Here is a 21,201-nt window from a genome sequence, read left to right on the forward strand (position 1 = left end):
CAGCTAGCTCTATCTTAGGAAACCCCACAGCTAGCGAGTGTGTGTTATGGTAGATGTGGGAAGCCATGCCTCCCTCTAGATGCTGCAAGTGTGGAAGCACCTAACAGCTGCCTTGTTTCTCACAGACCACTCAGCCCTTTCCCATCCGTTATTGTATGGGATCCTTATAGCTGCCCTGATTTACTGGGAAGGCCACTGAGACTCCACTGGATAAGCCTTGCCCGAGTCTAAAAGCTAGTCTCCAGCAAAGTCCTGGACAAACTCCTTTACCTAGCTTCAGCCACTCCACCGACGCCGCACACAACACTCCTAACACAGAAACAAACTGCCAAGATAACGGAGCTGTCAAAAGAGAATTGACAAGTGCAAGGGCCCAGACCTGGACTGGCCCGACCCCAACCCCGCCCCCAGCCGCAGGAACCACCAAGCGACACCTAAACGTCGTCTTTCCGCCCACACACTTTCTCCCCGCTGCCTTTTCAGGAGCTCTGGATTTTCAATTAGGCACCTCGAGGAGAAGGCAGGTCTTCCAAAGGAGTTGGAGAAGAAAAAAAAAAAAAAAAAAGAGGGACCGTTCCCTCTTAAAAAAAAAAAAAAGAAAAAGAAAAAGGCAGAGAGGGAAGAGAAGACAGCAGCAGGAGAAGGTGGAGACAAGAGAGGAAGTGAGAGGGGGACGAGCGAGGGCGAGCCGGTCCGAAGGCCCCATCCATCCCCTCCCGCACACCTGCACGGCCCCAGCCCTGCCCGCGGCCTCGCGCAGCCCGACCTTACCGTACCTGCCCGCCAGGGACCGCCCACCCCCGGGCGCAGCCCCCGCGGAGGCCCCGAGGAGAGACCGTGGCAGCCCTTAATTTGGTGACATTCAAATACAACGTTTCGTGCACTTCGGTAGCTAACATTGTGTGTGCCTTTTTTTTTTTTTTTTTTTTTTTTTCCTGTTACGCTGTCAAGGCAGGGGCTAGTGAGGGGAATGGCACAGCCCTCTCATTCCCGGAACGTAGTCGATCTCCGCTCAGCGGATTTCACAGAACACTCTCTGCCTATCGCCGGCTCCAACGAGAAGTAACTTTCCAGGAAGCTGCCGGCCCCCGACGGCCGCCAGGATCGCCGCCTGCGCCGCGAGGGCCGCCGGGGATTCACCCGGGGAGGGGAGGGGACGGGGGGGCGGGGAGGCGCACTTTCCCCTAAATCCCTCGCCCGCGCGGGTCCAGCTCTCTGCATTCACCCGACCCTCCCCCCACCCCCCACCCCCCGCAACAGTCTTATAAATGGGGAAACTCGCGCAAGTTAGCAGCCGAGCCCATCTAGAACCCAGGAATTCGGGGCCAACCTGAGGCTCATTTCATGACTTCAAAAATTGCCCAATTCTGGCCTTTGCTCGCCTCGTGAGTCATGTATTTATTTTTGCCTTTTGCTTGCCTCCGCCCCCTTTAAGAGGGCGGTGAAGCCGGGCGTCAAGGTCAGGCAGCAGCGAGTCCCCGCGCTGAGGGTCTCCGTCCGCGCGCCCGGCCGACGCGCAGGAAAACCAAACCGAAAGCCCCTTCCGCCTACGCTGGCAAGTAGGGGAGCCCTGCTAGGCTCAGTTTCCGCCCCCAAGTCTTTAGAAAAGGAGCTGCGAGGCCGAACCCGACCAGGTTTCGGGATTTCGGAACCCGATTTCCCCGCAACCGTAGAGGCGCCGTTAGGCTCCCGCGGGCCGGCCGGGGCGCTGACCCCAGCGCGCGGGCGCGCTCCAAGGATGCCTCGCTCTCTCGGGGCCTGCCTTGGGGCTCTAAGCCCCGGACACCCTCTCCTTGCAGGCGCCGGCCGTGGGCTCCGGGAGGAATCTCCCGGGGCGAGGGGCGGGAAGGACGCAGCGCCGGAGGCCGCAGTCCAGTCCTCGAGCCGGCGCGGGGCGTCAGAGCGCGCGGCGCATCCCGGCAGCCGCGGAGGCGGGTCGGGCCGGTCGGTGAGGACTGGGCCTCGGCGGCCTCAGAGAGTCGCACTTTGAGACTTTCTCATCCCTTCGCCCGGTGTAATAAAGGTGAAAGCGAAGGTTGAGATTTAATGCGGAGTGGGGTGAGCATCTAGGAAGGGAAGTTAAAATTAAGTACATGCACTTATTGGAAATTAGGGCTCCCGTGGTTCCGGGAGCTCAAACCTACTCATGTCTTACCGCGGCTAAACACTAGGGAGAGCCCTCCACCAAGGCTCCAAGCCGACAAGCCCCGTGTAGCCCCGCCTCTCCTTCCCATTGACCTACTTTAGACACAGTCTCCAGATCTGGAGAACGCCTTTTGCAACCCCCCCCCCCCCCGCCCCACCTTCCCCCCGCCCCTTCTCTATCCCGGCCGGCCGTTGGATTATAGTGGTAATCTAATAACTCCGATAACTCGCCGAGAAATGCAGAGGAGAACCTGGAAGTGCAAAGCACTGCTGAGGGGCAGGAACGAGAAATTTTATGGGGCTGGAGCTGCCGTGGTGAAACCAGCCAGCATCAGGGCTCCCGCCGGCGCGCTCCCTTTCTGCGCCGCAGCTCAGCCAACGAGCTGCTCCAGTTCCGCCGCGGTGGTCCAGCCGGGCGGGGGGGGCGGGGGGGGGTCAAAGCGCGCGGCTGTTTTGGGTTTAAGGGTGAAACACTCTTCGCTCTCTTGACCGAGGGGCGGGAGGGCAGAGGAGACGGCAACACATGAAAGCGAATTTGATAACGCGGTAGCCTCGGCAGTCGCTCTGGGTGACCGAGGTGTTCAGGGACATTATGTCCTGACTTTATTTCTATCACGTTTCCTGCCAACAGCGCTCTTTCAAGCCTGCAAGCTTCTAGGAAATGCAATAAAATAGAGGGATGTGTTTTATCATCACGATCTGAAGAGGAGCTGCAGAAGGGACGCTCCCCATGCCCCCGGCTCGCGACAGCCTTCCAGAAAAAGCCGGCAGACAATGCCCGCAAACCACGTCCCCGGGCAAAGCTATCTCGGCCATCCAGGCTGGACTGGGCTCCGCCCTTGCAAAAAGGCTGCCAGGGGAGGGGAGCGGCATGATGTCCCCAAGCAAACAATGCCTTTAAAAATCCGATCTGGACGAAAGTCAGCCAAGGTCTTTATTCACGTTAATGAAGATGGAAGGCACTAACTGTCCTTGGAAAGCGATGAGTCAAACTTGACCGCTCTTCAAACACATCCCCAGATTCGTTTCCAACCCGAACAGAGGCGCGTTTCTCCGACGCGGCCTCCGACAGCTCCCGCAGTGGGAGAGGCTGAACTGGATTCCCTCGGACCGCAGCATCTCCCGCGGGCGCGCGCCGGGGCCGTCGCTAGGGGTCGCCGGCACCCCTGTGTGCCTTTGCCACCCTAAGTTTTGAGCTCAGAGAAGATAAAACTTCGCTTAATAAGAAGCTGCTGTGGCCCAAATTCTACGAGGATTACACTCTGCCTGTCCATATGACACCTCCCCCCCCCATACACACACACACGCACATGCACACAGCCCTGGGTTCTGGCCAAGCCACTAAGCAGTTTGGAAGGAAGGGAAAGAAGGTGATTTCAGAAGGCCAAATGTGAGCCTCCTCCTGTGAAGCGAGGTACATCTCTGCAAGTCTAGGGACTGGGACTTAGTTACCCACTAACACCCACACACACCCCTCAAAGGCCTGGGACCCCACCGCTCAGCACTACAGCAGGCTGTCCACCCATGCCTGTCACTGAAAATCTTATGGCATACTTTCTAAAAGTTCTCCAGGGCATCTGGGGAACTGTTTCCAGCTACGCTGACCTGAGACATTAAAACCCTGGCCCTCTCCTACTGCTGCTCCCTTCTCCTAGATACTTCAACGGAGCGGAGATACACTAGCCTTTGACTCTAAGTCACTGACCTGGAACTCAGAAAGGCAAAAATCTGGTCCAGGTTAGGGTACTAAGGCACGGGCAACAGGCCCTCCCCTCTCATGAGGCCGCCTGTTTCCTCAACTGTAACGAGTTTATGTCCTATAGTTCCCCCCCACCCCCATGTGTCTCTCCACTACCCACTTCACCCTGGGAGACGCCCAAACGGCAGATTGGGTGTGTTCAAAAGGGTTATCTCATTAAAGGTTCTCGTAAGGAGGCGGATGGCCCTCTCTGAGCCTCGGTGGACAGGGCGAGCACCTGGAGGCTTCCTAAATTTTCATCCATCTTACCAAAGTTTTGGAAGCCGCGTGTCATCCTCACTGGATGCTGCCCTCTCTTGTCAGCCCTAGCACCCGTGCATTCAGGATACTTGGAGACCTGGAAGGTGACAGGGTCGGTCCACCGCCCCAGGCAAGGGGGGGGGGGACTCGGCTACGATTTACCACTAGGTGGCAGACTCAGTCCGTTCGAAAAGCACCGCGCAGCCACAGCTTTCCACTACCGACTGCCCTCCGCTTTTTTTTTTTTTTTTTTTTTTTTTTTTGATCTGTTAGCGGGAGGAGGTCGCCTCTATAGGCAACGCTGCAAAACATTTAATTTACTGGATGCAATTCCGTTCTTCCCGATGCTCACTCCTCTAGCAACCACAACGCGGTCTCTGGAGCTGCGTTCCTGTATTATACGTTGATATTTTTTTTTTTCCCCTCCCAGCCCGAAAGGCTGAGGGTATCAGAAGGGAAAGGAAAGGGTGCGCTCGTCTTCAAAAAGCAGAATGGCACTCGAAGGTATTAGCAGAGCTTCTTGCCAAGCACTGGTCGACCAGCAAAGAAAGTCGGAAATAAACTCTGATGCCCGCGGAGAGAGGGCCTGGAGGCCAAGGCAGGGTCCCACCCAGGCTTCCAGCGCTCGCCGAGGCGGAGGGGTGGGGGGTGGACGGGGGGGGGGGGCGAGTGCGGTCTTGCGGTGGGGCTGCGGGTTACAGACTGGAAGGCTGGGGGGGGGGCTGGGAAGAGCCACTGCGGGCTTCCAGGGGGGCGAAGAGAAAGGGGCCGCCTTCGCCACCACGCAGCAGCCTCGCTCAGATCGCGGCGGCGGCATTCCCACTTGTTGCGCAGTGCAGGCAACCGGCGCGCGCACACCGCTGCGACTCCCAGGAGGCTCCAGACCCAGCTACGCACCAGCCTACGGTTGCCCCGCGCCATCCGCAAACCTCCGTCCCCCCGCCCCCAACCCAGCCCCCATCCACACCACCATCACCGCCAGCAAAACTCCAGGACCGGCGATCACTGGTTTACACCAACACATTCCTTCCTCATCTCAGTGTCAGACTGGCAACAGAATTCGGGTGCTCCGAGAAGTCACGTCCAGGGGGGAAGGTGGCCATCTCCGGCTGGAGAAGTCACCTACTTAAGGCCAACTAGGCAACCCTCCCCACGCGCGGACGCGCGCGCGCGCACACACACGCTCGGACTTGTCTCTTATGACACTATCCTAGCAGGAAAGCAACCCTTTCCCTCCCACTTGAGAAATCACCTACAGAGGCCTTTTTTAGAAGTTAGTTTTATCTCCTCTTTCTAAAGAAAAAAAAAAAAATCCTCATCAGGTCATTTCACAATGTTTTTCAAATATTTGACTTTTGCAAAAGGAGAGTTTCACCCACCAAGGGGTGGCGCTGCCGCACTACCGCCTCTGCGTCTCCTCAAGTTTTTCACAATAAAGTGGGTTGTGAGTGTGGCTACCCGGCAGGGGAGAGAGGGAAGGAAGGATTTTGACATCTAGTCCTGGCTACCATTTACTCAACCAATAACTGGAACTCTTCAAGGCTCAGCAAACGACAGCTTAAGAGTTCCGAGTCCCATCCCTGTCCAGCACACTCAGAATAAATTGAAAAGTCTTTTCAAGAAAGCATGGGGCAAAACCCTTCTTAATGGAGCACAGAAGAAAAGGCCAATAGGAGAATTCCCCTCTTCTGGCTTCCTTCTCCTTCTAGCTGCCCGGTTTACCAACAGCTTGGGCCCTTACTGTCATTATCAACAGACCCTTAAAATCAGCCAATGCTTGGGCCTGCAGTATTGGAAAGTCTTCCAACTAGGATATTTGGAAACTTCTATTTATAAGTGGGGGGGGGGGATATTTCCCATCTACAGGTTTCTATTTCAGCCTGACAACCCAACTGCAATCATTTTAGCGAGGGAATGCCCCATCTCCTGGTGCTCTCTTTCCATTTCCTCCTCCCCCAGAGACAATATTCTTTTCTCCTTAACCAAAAAAAAAAAAAAGTATATATTTTAAAGCAAGAATGTGATTTCACCTCATTCCTTTGAGCTCATGTTTGCTACCTCCAGGAATAGCGTGTGGACTAGGGCCAGATGAACTTCAACTTGGGCTGCAGATTTACGAGGTTCTGTTCCAGTGCCAAAGGCTCTTGGTAGTAAATAGTGAGCAAAATAGATACCTGTCTCCTGACAGATCTTGTCGGCCCCCTTCTTATTTTTTTTAAAGTTATTTATTAAAACCACACACACCTTGCAAAGAAAAAGGGAAACTGGCTGTCTCTGTAGAGGAAGCCGGTGGCATCGCTCAGAGCCACAAACTGTATTTCTAAACAGCCCTTTCCCTGGTTCCCTCTCTCCTGCCCCAGTTTTTTTTTTTTTTTTTTTTTTGATAGGGGAAAAAAAAGCGTCTATTGATACTCACTTTACTCAAAAAAAAAAAAAAAGTAGAGTTACAAGATTTTCCTCTTGGAAACTATATACTGAATGGAAGAAAAAAAAATCCATTAAAAAATCAGTTTCCTGTGGCTGGTGGTGCTGGTGAGGTGGGGGAGAGATGACCAGCTCCCTGTGGGGGTCAGGGACCCAGTACCAGAGCCTGACTTCCAGTTACCCTACTTGGGGTCTTTCTCCCTGTTCATCTGCTGGACCCCCACCACCGACTCTTACCCATTGCAAAAAAGGGGTGCCCCATAAAAGGGGTCTTTTTCAATTCTTTTTTTTTTCTCATCGACTGAGTTGTGTTTTTGTTTTCCATGGGGGAGCTTTACAACTCATTGTAACACTAGCTCCATTTTTTTTTTCCGCCAGAGTTCCAATAACACGGCATCATAAAGGCAACGCAATCCACAGTTCCCAAGACGCTGACCACGGTCACGACATCCCGCAGCGGGGTGGCCCCTAGCACCCGCTGCCCAAGAGCGCGCCCCATTTCCGAGGCTCCAACTCCCCACCCGCTCCCGCCCCGGGCCGCCGCCGCCGCCGCCTTCCCCCTTCCTTACTCCCTCGAGGAGAGCCACAGGTTGCAAATCCAACCAACCTCGCAATCCGTTTTTGCAAAATCACTCACAAAGATCTCCCTCTCGCGCCCTCGCCCCCTCCGCCCGCGCCGGGTCCCCCACCCGGGGCCGCAGAGTGCCCTCCTCTCCTCCCGGGTCTTGCACGTAGGAACGCGGGCTGGGGCTGTTTGTTTCTCCCCTCGCCCGGTGCAAGGACCTCGGGAAGCTGAAGCCTGACGTCGGCTACTCTCCCCCCGGCTTGCGGTCGTCCTTTTTACAAAGCTCGCACCATGGGAAGAAATAAAGCAAAATTTAGGAGAGGCGGGGGAACAGCCATTGGGAGCTAACACCGAGTCACGCAGCGCCCAAAACACAAACACCGCGGCCGCCAGAAATCCCGCCACCTTCCCGCTCGGCTGGGCCGTCCTGCGCAGGTTCCCGGAGTCCCCGCACGCTCAACGGCACCGCAGGTGCAAACGCGCACCCCTTGGCCACCCCCACCCCCAAATCCCTGTCCCGCCACCGGTCTCTCTCCCCAGGATGGGGAGAGGCAGCGCGCGGGGGTTCCCGACTCCCTCGACTGCAACCAAGAAAGAATAATTTTTCAAAGTATTCAACATCCCCGCCCCCCCCCCCAGGCAAGCTAAACCTCCCCCAAAACGCAGGGTAAGGGGACACCAAAACACTCGGATCTCGTTAGGAAGATCGCGGCTCTAAAAGGAAATAGTAGAAACGATACTTCAACTGGGCTTCTGGGGAGGAGAAGGGGAGGGGGGGGTTGTGGAGGAAAACAAAACCCGAGGAGTTCGCTTGCATTTTTCCTCCCAAATCTCGGCTCGGAGGCAGGGAATCGAGAGGAGCGAGGCCGGTGGAAGGGAGCCAGCGGGGCGGGCGAGCGAGCGAGCGAGCGGGGCAGCCTCCCTCCCCGGCCTCCCGGAGTCAGCCAGGAGGACGGGAGAGGAGAAGGAAGGAGAGGCGAGGGAGAGAGGAGGGAGGGAGGGAGGGAGGGAGGGAGGGAGGCTAGGGGAGGCAGGAGCGAGGGAGCGAGGAAGGCAGTTTGCAAGCGAGAAAAGAGGGGAGAGAAAAAAAGAAAAAGAAAAAAAAAAAAAAAACACAGCCGCCCGAATCCAGCGAGATCACAAGCCGTACGCAAGCAGCAGCAGCAAGAGCGCGAGCGCGAGCGCGCGTCCTCTCCGCCGTCTGGGGCCAGACACGGCCCCCAGCCTGGCCCGCAGCACCCCAAGCGCGGTCTCGTCCTCTCGGCTCCGGCCGCCCCCTAACTCCCCTCCTTCCTCTCCTCCACCTCCTCTTCCAAAACCAAAACAACACCAGGGAGGGTGGCAAAAAGCCTCCCCAAACCGGCCGATTCACTTCAAAGACAACAAGAATAATAAAATAATAAATATATAAAAATCTAGATCCTAGAGTGGGAGAGACGTGGGACTAATCTTCGGCATTTATTTTAACACCTGACAGCGAGAATAAATAAATATATACATTTATATCAATAGATACACATAGGAAACTTGGAGCCAAAGCATTTGGCAAGAGCGGAAAAAAAAAAAGAATTAAAAGGTAAAATAATGATCATGAGCAGCGGCGGCGGCAGCGGCACCAGCGGCACCAGCGACGGCGGCGGCAGCGGCAGCAGCGGCAGCAGCAACAGCAATAATCACCTGGTGTCCGGCCTTTCCTAGAAACTTCTTGCATCACCACTTCTAAGAACCCCAGTTCTAAGAATCAACAGAGCTCAATTCTCGGAATTTGAGCTGCGGACTTTACCACTGCTACGTGGCAGGGGAGGACTCGGTGTCAGCTCTCCGGGACTTGCGGCCCCTCCGGCCCATGGAAAGCCCTCCGAGCCGCACCGTTTTCGCAGTTCCCGGGAGACGTCGCGGTCCCGGGCGGCGGGGCGCCCCGGGTCTGGAGGTTCCGGCCGGCGGCCCGAGGGCGCAGACGGCTGCCCCCCCTCCCCGGGCCCCGCGCGGTGGTACGGCCCGCTCCGCCAGCGTCACGTGGGCGCCCCCTCTGTGACGTCGGCGTCTTCGCTGTAGCAAAGCTCGGCCTCTGGAATTCTGAGAACTAATTTGCTATTCGGTGACATAAGAGGGGGAGTGCGCTGCGCTTTCCCGGGGTCTGGGGCGCCTTCCTCCTCTCTTACCCATAAACTCCGCTCCTCGAGCTAAACACACAAAAGGGAGCGAAGAGGTTCGGCCCGTTGGAAAAAGTCTGTTATATATAGTAGCTTTAGAGGCGAGTAAGAGGGGGGAGAAAAAAAAAAAAAGAAAAAAAAAAAAAAACAATAAACCCCACAGCTCCTTCCAGCTAGAATATTAGGCACCACGAGAAAAATATTTGCCAAGCAGTTTTCGGTGCGTTCATTTGCTTTATTTTATTTGGGACGGTTTGGGGTTTTGTTTTGTTTTGTTTCCTTGTTGATGTGGTGGCTTGGGATTTTTTTTTTTTTTTCTGGTTGTATTTTGATGATTTTCGGATTTCTCTCTCTCTCTTTTTTTTTTTTTTTTTTTTTTTGCTTCTGATTTTTGCCTTTTGCAAGTTTGTGGTGTTACGTAAATAGTAGGATCCCGCATCGGTTGGATTTTGTTGTGTGTGTGGTTTTTCTCTTGTTTTTTGGGGGTTTTTGTTTTTGTTGTTTTGTTCTATCCCTCTCTAATGTCTCCAGCGTTTTGAAAGAAGAGGTGTTATTTTCATATGGATACGATTGAAAACAGCTTCGGTTTTTGATCGCATGGAACAATCCCATCCCCCACTTTTTTGGGGTGGGGGTGGAGGTGGGGGGGCAGGACAGTGTGCGATGGTCTTCTTCCCCTTGGACTTTGAACTGAGAGGAGGCTCTCCTGCACTTGAGGGACGTGTTCAAAGGATCTGTTTTGGTTTGGTTTGTTTCTTTCCAGGACAGCAAGTGGTGGGTTTTACTCTTTCTGTTATTGTTGACTGTTAGGAAATTTCTTGTTGAAAGAAACGTGTGTGTCTTTGGGTGTGTGGACGCGTGTGTGCTACAAAATTATCTGAGCCAGATGCATGTTTGTGTTTTGCTTTTTTCTGAAAGGGCTTGATCCTCCGCGCTCCCCCCCCCCCCCCCCGGCTGGCTTCAAGGTCGTGGTAAAAAATCTCTTCTGTCTGTGTTTAAGAGATGAGCCGGAGGGAATTCTAAAGGCCTGCCGTGCCAGTATCACAGATACTGCGTGTATTTAGAACAGCCTGTGCTACAACTACCGCGCTCCGCACGCAGCACAGGCTTCTGAGCCTCGGAGCTCACTTGGGAGGAGGAGGAGGAGGAGAAGGGGGGGGGGATCTTTCTTTCTTTTCTTTTTTCCCTTTCTTTTTAAAGGCAAATGCAGTGCAGAATCATTTCACTGTGGGCCTCGGTTTGTTTATTCAGAACTGCCAGTTTCCCTATTTAAATGTTGGTTGGGGTTTTTTCCCCTCCTACTCATCCCCGAATGAGGGAGACTCTTGTTTCTTTTATGTGTCTCTCTTAAAAGAAGGGTGTGAGGGGAAAATAATATTTCAGATTCCTCAAGAATTAACCCAAAATGTTTGGACCAGAAGCAGCTCTCAAAGGTCAGGCTGTTCTGAGCCTTGGCTAGGAGAGTCCTTGAGGCGACTCATTAAATTACAGATGAGTTCTTAAAGGTTCCACAAAATTTCTGCACATGTTAATTTCCAAAAAAAAAAAAAAAAAAGATAACGTCCCAAAACAGTCTACCTTTCCCAATCTCGAATTTGGGTTTATTAATGGGAAGTGAGCAGAGCTGTCAAGAGATTGCTGCGGGCCGTTTCCTGGGATATTTGGGATCTCTTTCCCGGGGAAAAGTCCGGAAGAAGTTCAGATCTGTGGCTGAAAGTGTTGTTGTCAGTGCACTCCCTCCCTGCCCCCCTTTAAAAGTCTGTGTTGGGAATTTTAGAACGGGGAGAGGTCCAAAGGGGTTGATTATTTTCCACAAGGTCTGGAGCTTAGGAAATATGCGTAAGTGTCTGTTCCTATGAAATCTGAATATTTTAATACTTATTGACAGATGGATTACTGCAGCCTCTGCAGAAAAGCCTGTCTTGTAAAGGATTTTTTGAAAAATATACATAGGCCTAATCCTGTCACTGTTGTTGAAATGAACATTTTACCCCCAAAGACACATGATATTGTCAAGTGCAGATTCATTCTGCCAGAAGGCGGACTATCTGCTTTTTTATTGTCTCCTTCCCCTTCCTTTTTAGAGTTTTAAATGAATTCCACTGGATTCAAAATGATACCCCGATTTTGCTGAAGCGATTTTCTCTGTGCATTTATAGGTGCGATGTTTTTTCTATCTTTGAGAGCAGTAAGAGAACTTGAAGGTTTCTCAGGTGTATCTCTATATGGTTTGGAACGTGAAATGTATGGCTCTGCCCTGTTATTGATCTTACAATGGAAATTACTTTTATGGTCTTTGGCCACTTTTCTAATCAGAGTTGGCATCCTGCCTCTTTGGTCCCCTTGGGTCAGCCCCCTACCCCAACCTTGATTGAACAGTTTGTCCCTCCTGCGTTCTCTTTGCCACTCCAATATTAGCCCCATGGGGGCGCTGCAGAGCAGAGGGAAATCTGCTCCCACTGGCAGTAGAACTAGCCAGAAGGGGGGATGGGAAGGAATTCGCCCTTCTTGTACCTCAGCCCTTTTAAATTCTTTTCTGGGAGCCCTTGGAGGGAAAACCCACCAGGCCTGCTTTATAGGTAATTAACCCCACCACCGGGGACCTCAGACCTTCTCAGCACATTATTTCTGGGCCCAAGTGCCAGAGTCCCACATTTCTACGACCGACCCGTTGGTTTTGTTTTTGTTTTTGTTTTGCCAAATCAGTGTTTACATTGAAAGAAATTAATCAGAAGGACACCGTTAAAAGAAAAACAATATTGAAAATATTGTGAAGCTAGAGACTTACTTTAGGTAGATCCCCTTCTCTCTACTGAATGAACAGTGAGGAAAATTGTGCACCCACCTCTCAATCTCTTTTCAAATCCTAGGAGCGTAACTGTCAAATTTTATGCCAGTTGCATTTCTTCCAGATTGTCCTTCTTTCTCTCATTCTTGATCTCTCCCCATCAGTAGCCAGTTGGCATCACTGTGTGGGCTCCCTCACTCCAGCAGTGCTATGTTATAGGATTAAAGGAAGGATTGACTTGAATATATTCAAATTCTTTTAAATCATCCTTAAGAAGCTCTAAAGAGAGATTCCATGTCTGGGGTCTTATGAGCGATTCCTGTAGACTTGGAGGGACTGTGTGTCAACCAGTCCTATGATTTAATTGTCACTGGCTATTAATACTCAGAGTGGAAGACCAGGCCAGCCCCTTTGCCCAGTGGACTGGGCATAGTAATAGGTTCCTGATCGCAGCTGTGGGGTAAATATAAGCTTTGTTACGAATAAAATAGCCTGGTCCTAATATTACATCTATTTAAGGAAAGGAACGGATTTTGCATCCAGTTCCCCAAAATTCAATCATAGCTGAAAAGGAAGCTATCCTTGGAATAAATACCGTCTTGCCCTCTTTTTAAGGGGGCTCCAAACGGGAAGTCAGTTTTACCTGTCAGGAACCCTTGAAAGTTGGTAGATCTTTTAAGTCATCACTTCTCAGGATTACGGATTTTAGACTGGGAGGGAACCTTGCAGATCAATCACTCAACACCCCCAGGCTTCCCTCATCAAGAGGACAGGCTGGCCCTCACCAGAGGCCTGTGTGACCCTGGACACAACAAAATGGATCTGCATTTGATGGTCCAGCGTCATTTCAGAGAATGAAGGCCATCTGACTACCTGGCTTTGGAGGAGGGTGTCCTGTTTCCCGGCAGAATTGGGGAAAGCAAGGCTGCTTTGGGTTCCTCGGAAACTGTAAATTCGTTCTCAGAACGAACTCCCAAGTCATAATGTCACTACTGAGTTTTGATGGACATTTGGGTTTGCTTAGGTTTGTCACCTGTGCTGCGGTCCTCGACACAGCTTCTGATGGGTGTGGGAGATGCTGTCTACCTGCTGTCTACAATTTTACTTATTCCTTTTCTCTCAAATCCTTCACTTAGAGTTTTTGTAAACAAGCTCCCTGTATCATCCTTGGAGAAAGAAAAGAGTTTTCTTGGTATATTTTAGAGGAATCGAGCAGAAAGTTTTGAGACCGTAAAAGAAAAAACAGAAGATGATTTCCAGCTACTACCTTCTGAAAAAGAAGTGTCAACGTTTAATTTTGATCCATATGCTGCCTGCTTTCAGCCTGTTTTATTCTGAGACTTTTTTTTTTCTTTAGAAACCTTTTCAGCCTAGCTCAGAGTACCCCCTCCCCGCCCCAAACACTGATTTTCCACACTTTTCTCACTTTTTTTTTTTTTTTAAATGGAAACAAATATCAGGAGCTTAAAATAGAGAAGTGATGAGGGGGGCACCTAATCATTTGTTTATTGCATTGGATCACTGTTTTGAACAGCAGGGTTTTCACTTCCTATGAAACTCTAGCATGAAGGAAAGTAGCAGCTGGACCAGGAAGGGATGAAGAGAGGAAAGCACTGGAGTGTTTGTAAACTCTGGGTAGCTGGCCCACCCTCCCTGCGGCTGCCTCCCGGTACTTAGCTGTCTTTACTACCTAAGGCTAGAAGTGGAAAAACTTGATTTGCTTGTTGTGCCTGCATTTTTTTTTTTTTTCTCTCTTCTTCTCCACACCGCCCTCTGTACACCTGACCATGCAGAAGCCTATCTGAAGCCGGCTGGATGGCAGGCAGAGCCGGAGAGCGGAAGAATGTGCGGAGGGAGGGAGTGCTTGGGTCCTGGTACTTTTCCATTCACATCTCCACAGTGGCTTTTCTTGTTTATTTCAACCTCCACCCGCAGAAACCTTTCAGCTGCCTGAAATTCGAGTCATTACACTGTTCCCTGAGGTCAGACTACAGATGCTCCGCGCATGTTTGCTACATGTCAGTGTCTATGTAACATGTACACACGCACACACAAACACACACACAAACATGTAACTCTGCAGGGGCATGGTGTGAGGTAGGAAGAAAAAAAAAAAAAAACCCAAACCTGGATTTGTTGCCAAAAAACCCTTGGCTTCTAATTACAGTTCTGCCTGGAACTCCCTTTTGGAACCTGGAGCAAAACCACTTGTCAGGACTCAGTTTCCTCCGCCGTGTGAAGAAATAACCCCGATGATTTACATGATGTTTATCTGTCCTAAATTCTATACTTTTATATCCAAATACATATTTTACATAACTTTAAGATGGGAGGGATGGACAGGAGCTGAATCTGTATGTGTACCTGGGATGGGGGAAGGGGTTAAAATTTAAACTAAATAAAGAAGGCAGTCCCAGAATCCTCACCTCTATCAATTTTTAACCAATTGTAGACCAAAGTCTGGGGTTATGCTGAGTAGGTCCAAAAACCAATTGAAGATTTTTAACGTTGAGTTGGAGGAGACAGGTTCTAAGACCTTGTACCTTGGATCTCTAGCATTCATAATCAGTTGTGACAGTTCCCAAGTGTCTTTTCAGCACTATTGTTCTTCTTTTTTTTTTTTTTTTCTTCCTTCTGTTTGTTTTTGGAAACTGTCCCAGTCAATGATAGGAAGGAGATGACACTTGTAAACTGGGCAGGCAGTCTTTAAGCCACTGGGCCCCATGTGGATGTGAAAAATATGTCATAACATTCACACACACACACATACACACACACACGAAGGAAGGAAAAAAAAAAAAAAAAAACCTAGAGAGAGATTCCTAGTAAGAAACTCAGAGGTAGTTCAGCCATCACTGCCTTAAAGGTAATTATTTGAAGTTAGAGGAAATAACAGATGAGGAGTTTGCCCTTAAAAACAAAAGAAGAAAAGCCTAGATCTTCCAGAACAAACTTAAAGGCAATAAAAGAGATACTTTCAATCAGTATTTCCTATACTTTTTTTGATCTTCATTCTTTTAAAGCAAAAGGTCTAAAGTTTCTCAGACCTGATTATCTAGATGAAATAAGGTCTTTAACAGACCTCAGCATCCTCAGGAAGTAATAAAACAGCTCCTATTTATTAGCAGAGACCTCCCTACCACCACCATTTCTCCTTTGGCTTAGACCCTCTGGGATATTGCTGCCCACGTACCAGCAGACGTGGAGTCAATTACACTCTCAGTGTAAAACTACTGGACTATAATGTGCTAGAACCGAGGGGTCCTTAGCAACAATCCAATCCAACGCTACGGATGTTATAGCATTGAGAACTGAGGCCCAGACAAGGCATTTTCCACATCCTCTGAATCCCTAACAGAGTCAGATCTAGAATTCTGATACCCTGGTTCTAAATCCACTGTTTGTTTTTTCCATAGCTTATCATGGAAAGAGGAGATAGGATGGGCAGCCCTGCAAAAGAGCCCTTTGCTGTGGCCTTATATTCAGAGAAGACTTCAAATTTGGACTTTTGATTTGCTCTCCACTGAGGTTCTGCTTCAGTCTTAATGGTACACGGACAGGATGGAAACAAGACCTTCACACACAAGCTTTGTGTGCAGTACCCACCGTAGGACCTAATGTAGAAGCCCTCACACTCTCCCACAGTGCTATGATTTCATAGTTTCTGAATCTAGAATTATCTTATGAATCATGCAATTTTATTGTAATTGTGTGTATGTTGGTATTTAAAATGTGAAGTTTTAAATATATTTGGCCTAGAAGCAACGATACCATAGTAGCAATGAACACACCTAGTGCCCAGATTATACCGTAAAAGAAGGATTTGCTAAAAAGAAGAAGGAGGAGGAGGAGAAGAAGAAGAAAAGAAACCAAACAAATACACAAAAGATCCCTACATCGACCGGGGGGGATATTTCAGAGATACTAGGGCTACCTGAAGAGCTCCCAATGGTCAAAGCTACAAATTTGAGCAACAATATAGACTAATATTAGATTATAACCAAAAGTATAAAATAAACGGCAACAATTTTACACAGATAAAAATAAATTATGGGAAAAATTAATAAATGGAAGAGACAAATTTCTCATGCAGAAGAATTCCAAATAATCTATGTAGCCACTCTCCCCTGAAGGAGGGAGAGTATAATTCTCTTCTCCTTAAATGTGAGCTGGGCATAGTCACTTCTTTCTAAAGAGTATGGTATGGGAAGGGGAGTGGGGGAGGTAATTTTACATGGAGAAACCAGACTAACACTACATCAGCCACAATATCAAGGTCAACATCAACAATGATAAACCAAAAACAAAGAAACAAACAAACAAATGATGATAAACCATGTTGATTGTATGTACCTTTGATATAAGGTGGTGAAATCATTCTTTACCTCTGTAGTCTTCCTCCCATACCTCAGTCTGTTTCTGAGAAAAACATTAGACACACCCTAGTAGAGGGGCATCCTACAAAATGCTTGACCAGAATTACTCAAAACCGTCAAGGTTATCAAAAACAAGGAAAGTCTGATGAGCTGCCACAGCCAAGAATAACTCAAGAAGACATGATAACTTAATGTAAAGTAGTATTTAGCCAAAAAAGAAAGTAAATCTAAACAAATATGAATATATGATGGACTTTAGTTAATAATGTTGTGTCAGTGTTGTTTCATCAGTTGTTACAAATGTCCCATACTAAGGTGAAATGTTACTAATGGGGGAAACTGCGTACAGGATTGTTCTCTGTACTATCTTCTCATTTTTTAAGGTTAAAGACCTACACACACACACACACACACACACACACACACACACACACACATAATCTCTTTCTCTCTTCTCCATTTCTTTCCTCCATACTAGAAGCCTCCAAAAAGTGACCCAGGCTTCTCTTGATATCTGAGAGGTCCTGCCCCCAAAACAGAGTCTGGAAAATGAGGGAACCTACCTTTATTCTTTTAGTTTACTAAATTGGAAGCAATTTAGCTAATTTCTGTAAGTCCTCATCTGGCTAGAGAACTGTCTGGAGACCGCTAGAGAGTCATCAAAGGCCAAATGGCATTATAGTGGCAGATGACTCAAGCCACCTCATTGGTCCACTTATTCAACATTTTTCTGCAGAGATTCTTTATGGATACAAGGCCCTGAAAGATCTTTGCCATCAGTCCATATGGGACATGCAGAACTTGAGGATTCATAACTGAGGTTGGGGGAGCCCCAAGAGCTTCCCTGAATGTCTGCTATTTCGTTATACAGCTCTGATAGAACTAGGGATATCATCAGAGTTCTAACTCTGTGTGTCTAGATAAAAGCAGCTGACTGGACCCCATGCCTCTGTGAATTTGCCTTCCATCATCTGGATCTGACACTATAAACTCTCCTCAGCCTTCAATCTATTAGTTCTACAGTTAAGTCCAGAGAGGGAAATGTTTTGCAAAGACCACCCCAAAAATTAGTGGTAGAGTTGATTCCTGCCAACTAGTCCAGGATGAATCACTTGAATCACTGAATCACTTATTTAGCTGCTGTACCCACTTTAGTAAGCTGAAGGCTGCTACTACATTGACGTACATTACTTCAGGAATGCCTCATTGATTTCTAACCAGTTTTTCAGTTACCAATGGTGTCTAGTTTCTATGCTGTACTTGAGTTTTAAGTGTCTCTTCCTTTTTTTTCTCTGTCTTTTCCCACATCGATCAACCTCTCTGCCAAGTGGTTATAAAATCTTTGGACCAATACTTATGTTCACCATGGAGGCCGACATTGAAATAATTCTTAGTGAAATGCAGTGAGATTAAATCCTGTCTTGTTACATTTTTGTTAGCATGACTCTTTCAGCGATCCATTTGGTCACATATCTCAAAAATCACAAATAGTCAGCCCTTTGAGTCAGTAATTCTATTTCTAGGAACCCATCTTTGAGGTGCATACGTTCAAATATACAGGAGGAAAATCTCTGAATGAATATAGGTATCTAAGTGTTATATCTAACAACAAAAAAAATTGCACAACCTCCATGTCCTAACTGATTTGAGGGAAATGGGGCTGGATGGAGAATGATGAAGTATAATCTGGCTAATTTTTAAAAATTGGAATTAGAAAATACTTATGGTAACAGATAAAGTGAAAAGAAGTAGGGTGTGTGTGTGTGTGTGTGTGTATGGCTTATACATAACCATGTTTAAAAATATTCTTCATAGAAAATAGACTGGATATAAACAAGAGTACACAATAAATGAAAACTTTTGTGGCTGTCTTAGGGTGATAGGATTATGGATACTTTTTTCCTCCCTTTTTCCCCCCTTATATTCCAAATTATATAATGCTTATATATTAGTTTGATACCTGTCTATCTACCTACCTACCTACCTATCTCACAAGTACACACCTAAGACACTGAAAAGTCCTAAATGAAGTCTTTTAAAATACAGTTAGTTGACTAGTTCACAGTTCTGAATGTTTGGTCTCAAGTTAATGCTGCCCACATCTTTAGGACCTATAGCAAAAGTGAGAGCAGCCCACTCACTCTAGAGAAGACCTTTTACTCTGGGAGACGCTTGTCTCCACAACAACAAACATCACCCTTGTTGAACACATTGACCCAAATGAGATTAGGTAGATCTGTAAATCTTTGATCTATCTCCCGCCCCCTGGGTCTTAGTGTGCTTATCTTGTTTGTTGGTGTTTCACAGCATTTGCAAATGTCAAAGGGTTTCTTGTTACTTTGCTGTCTCTGTGAGGCCACCCAAGAACTTTTCTGGTAGATAGACTGCCTTTGGGATACTTTGGGGGCTATCGGACATTTATTTTTTATTCTGATAACATGTTTGGCTAGCGAATGATAAGGCAAAAAAAAAACCTTTTTAAATGAACTATTCATTTTTTTCCCCCTCAGGGAATCACAGGCTATCAGGGACTTTGGGAGAGTATACTATTATTTGAATCACTGGTTTTTGGAAAGGGCCTGGGGGTAGGCATCAGAATCTAGGGGGTGAGGGTAAGGTCCATCCTTCTGATAAGCCCCTCTTCCCTGAAATCACTAATGCCATTCCTCACACTCAGCTCACCCTTTTCACACACTCATTTGTTCATTCAAACAACATGAACGTTCACTGACAGTCCTTTGTGAAGGAGACACTGTGCTAGATGATGGGGAAACAGATATAAATACAGTGTGGGACCCTGACCCCAGAAGGGCACACAATCTACTGAGGAAACAGAGACTCAGAAAAGTGCTATAACTTGCTTTAGGTCATGCAAAAGATAGTCTGGGAGCCAGGACTGAGCCCCAAGTTTCCTGATTCTGAGCCAAACAAAACTCTGTGGCTTCTTCTCAAATGCCATGTCCTAACCTCCCCACTCTGACATCAGTGTGAGGTATTGACATCCCCCTGGGACCTGGGACAGGTTCAGTCTCTGAATTTTTCACCCACTATTGATTAGAACAAGTTATAACCCAGCCATTTCAATGTGCCATCGAGTAATACCCAATACCCAATGCAGGAAGATCCACATGAGCTTGGGCACACACAGAGCCTCAGCTATCTTCACTGCTCTAAACAGCAACTTAACTCAGTCTGCAGGCGAGAGCTTGGCCTGGACCTGATTTTTGTATCTTCTTGTACCAGACAGGCTCCACCATGAACAATCAGATCACCCAGCATCATGCTCTTCTAGAACACACAGTCTTAAGTAACATCTGCAGCCCGGATGTTGGAACTCAACATCATTTCTAGTAGGAATTGCACACTTAATAGGCATTGATGCCTACTTAACTATAAGCCCAAGTTCACCTCAACACTCTGGGCACTCCAGACCTTTGGGTGATAAACAGGCAGATGACATCTCCAGGTACCAGTCCCACATCCAGAACAGTTTTCCATAGCACTGTAGTCATCAACATCCAGCACACCTAGGATTAGGCCTATCTGCCAACAGTTGTAACCATTTCCTCTCTGTGGCCAGGCAAGGATGGACTGGATACCATGCAGTAATACCATGACACCACCAGACAAGATTATGGCAATCTTACAATTAGTCCAGTAGCTTTCACTGTATAAACATTAGGTTGCCAAGAACAACCTTACTCTTTGGAGATGCTGGCACCACAATGCCAGCAAAATGTTCAAAAGAAAGTGAGACCAAAAAAGATTAATTCTGACATTAATAAAAGCCATATTTTGGGAAGGTGTATTAAGAAGACTTGATGGTGATGGCAAATCAAGAAATCAAGTGCTTAAGTCCCTCAAACCTTTTCTAGTCTTGTCTCCTACAACAGTTTTCTACAGCAGACTCCAAGGACCCAAGCACCTACCTCCACCCCACACCCCTGCCTTGATCTCCATCTTTCTTCAGTAGGCTAGAAGCTCCTCAAGGCTAAGAGTATTTCATTTTTGTTTTGTGAGACTTGTGTCCAACACGTTGCTCATGTAGGGAATATTGGTTAAATTAAAGTTAGGTAGAACTGAAAGAGAATTTAATGTGAAATCTGATGATTTGGGTTCCAGTTAAAGTTCCATAACTGAGTAACTTCTGTGGGTCTCGGTTTCTTGTTCTCTAAAATGGTAATTTCTGTTAAAGGACTACCTCACAGGGTTCTCATGAGAATCCAGGACAATGGCAGAGAGGGGAAGTACTTTGGATATTATAAGGCACAGTTCAAAGTAGTTGTTGAATGTTGAATGAACAGACACAGACTGATGAGTGAACTATCAGAGTTAAGCAAAGCCTTCAGGTTATTCCCTAACAGATGCTGTGACTCAGATTATATCTGGGGAACAGTGATTTAAAGTGCCCTGTCTTGACTTGGTAACCATCCTTAAATATATTAATTTCACTTCCCAAAATATTTTAACCTTTTAAGTACAGGAAGACATAAATTAACTGCTAAGGATTCATACTGATCCAAAGAGAATAAAAAAGATAATCAGAAAGTCTTTTTGTTCTTGAAATGCAGAATTGGAAATGAACCTTTTCCCAGTAGTGGGAACTGAAATCCAGTATTAGATCCTCCTTTTTGGTACCTTCTTCCTCTTTCTTCCTCCTCCTTCTACCTTAGCCCCTCCCTGCCCCTCCCCTGCACCCAAATGGAAAAAAATCATTTGTTTTAACTTCAGTCTTAGCAAAAGGTATAAAC

General features: G+C 47.9%; 1 long non-coding RNA gene across 1 annotated transcript; it reads left to right on the top strand.

Moving 5' to 3' along the window:
* The first annotated feature begins 9,210 nt into the window (after positions 1–9,210).
* Positions 9,211–16,716, top strand: LOC106558210. Its single transcript, XR_005383875.1, has 2 exons — positions 9,211–9,506; positions 15,491–16,716. It is a non-coding gene; the product is annotated as an uncharacterized LOC106558210 (long non-coding RNA).
* The last annotated feature ends 4,485 nt before the right edge of the window (positions 16,717–21,201 follow it).

The sequence above is a fragment of the Canis lupus genome, chromosome 34 (assembly GCF_011100685.1).
Source record: "Canis lupus familiaris isolate Mischka breed German Shepherd chromosome 34, alternate assembly UU_Cfam_GSD_1.0, whole genome shotgun sequence".
Classification (NCBI taxonomy): Eukaryota; Metazoa; Chordata; class Mammalia; order Carnivora; family Canidae; genus Canis; species Canis lupus.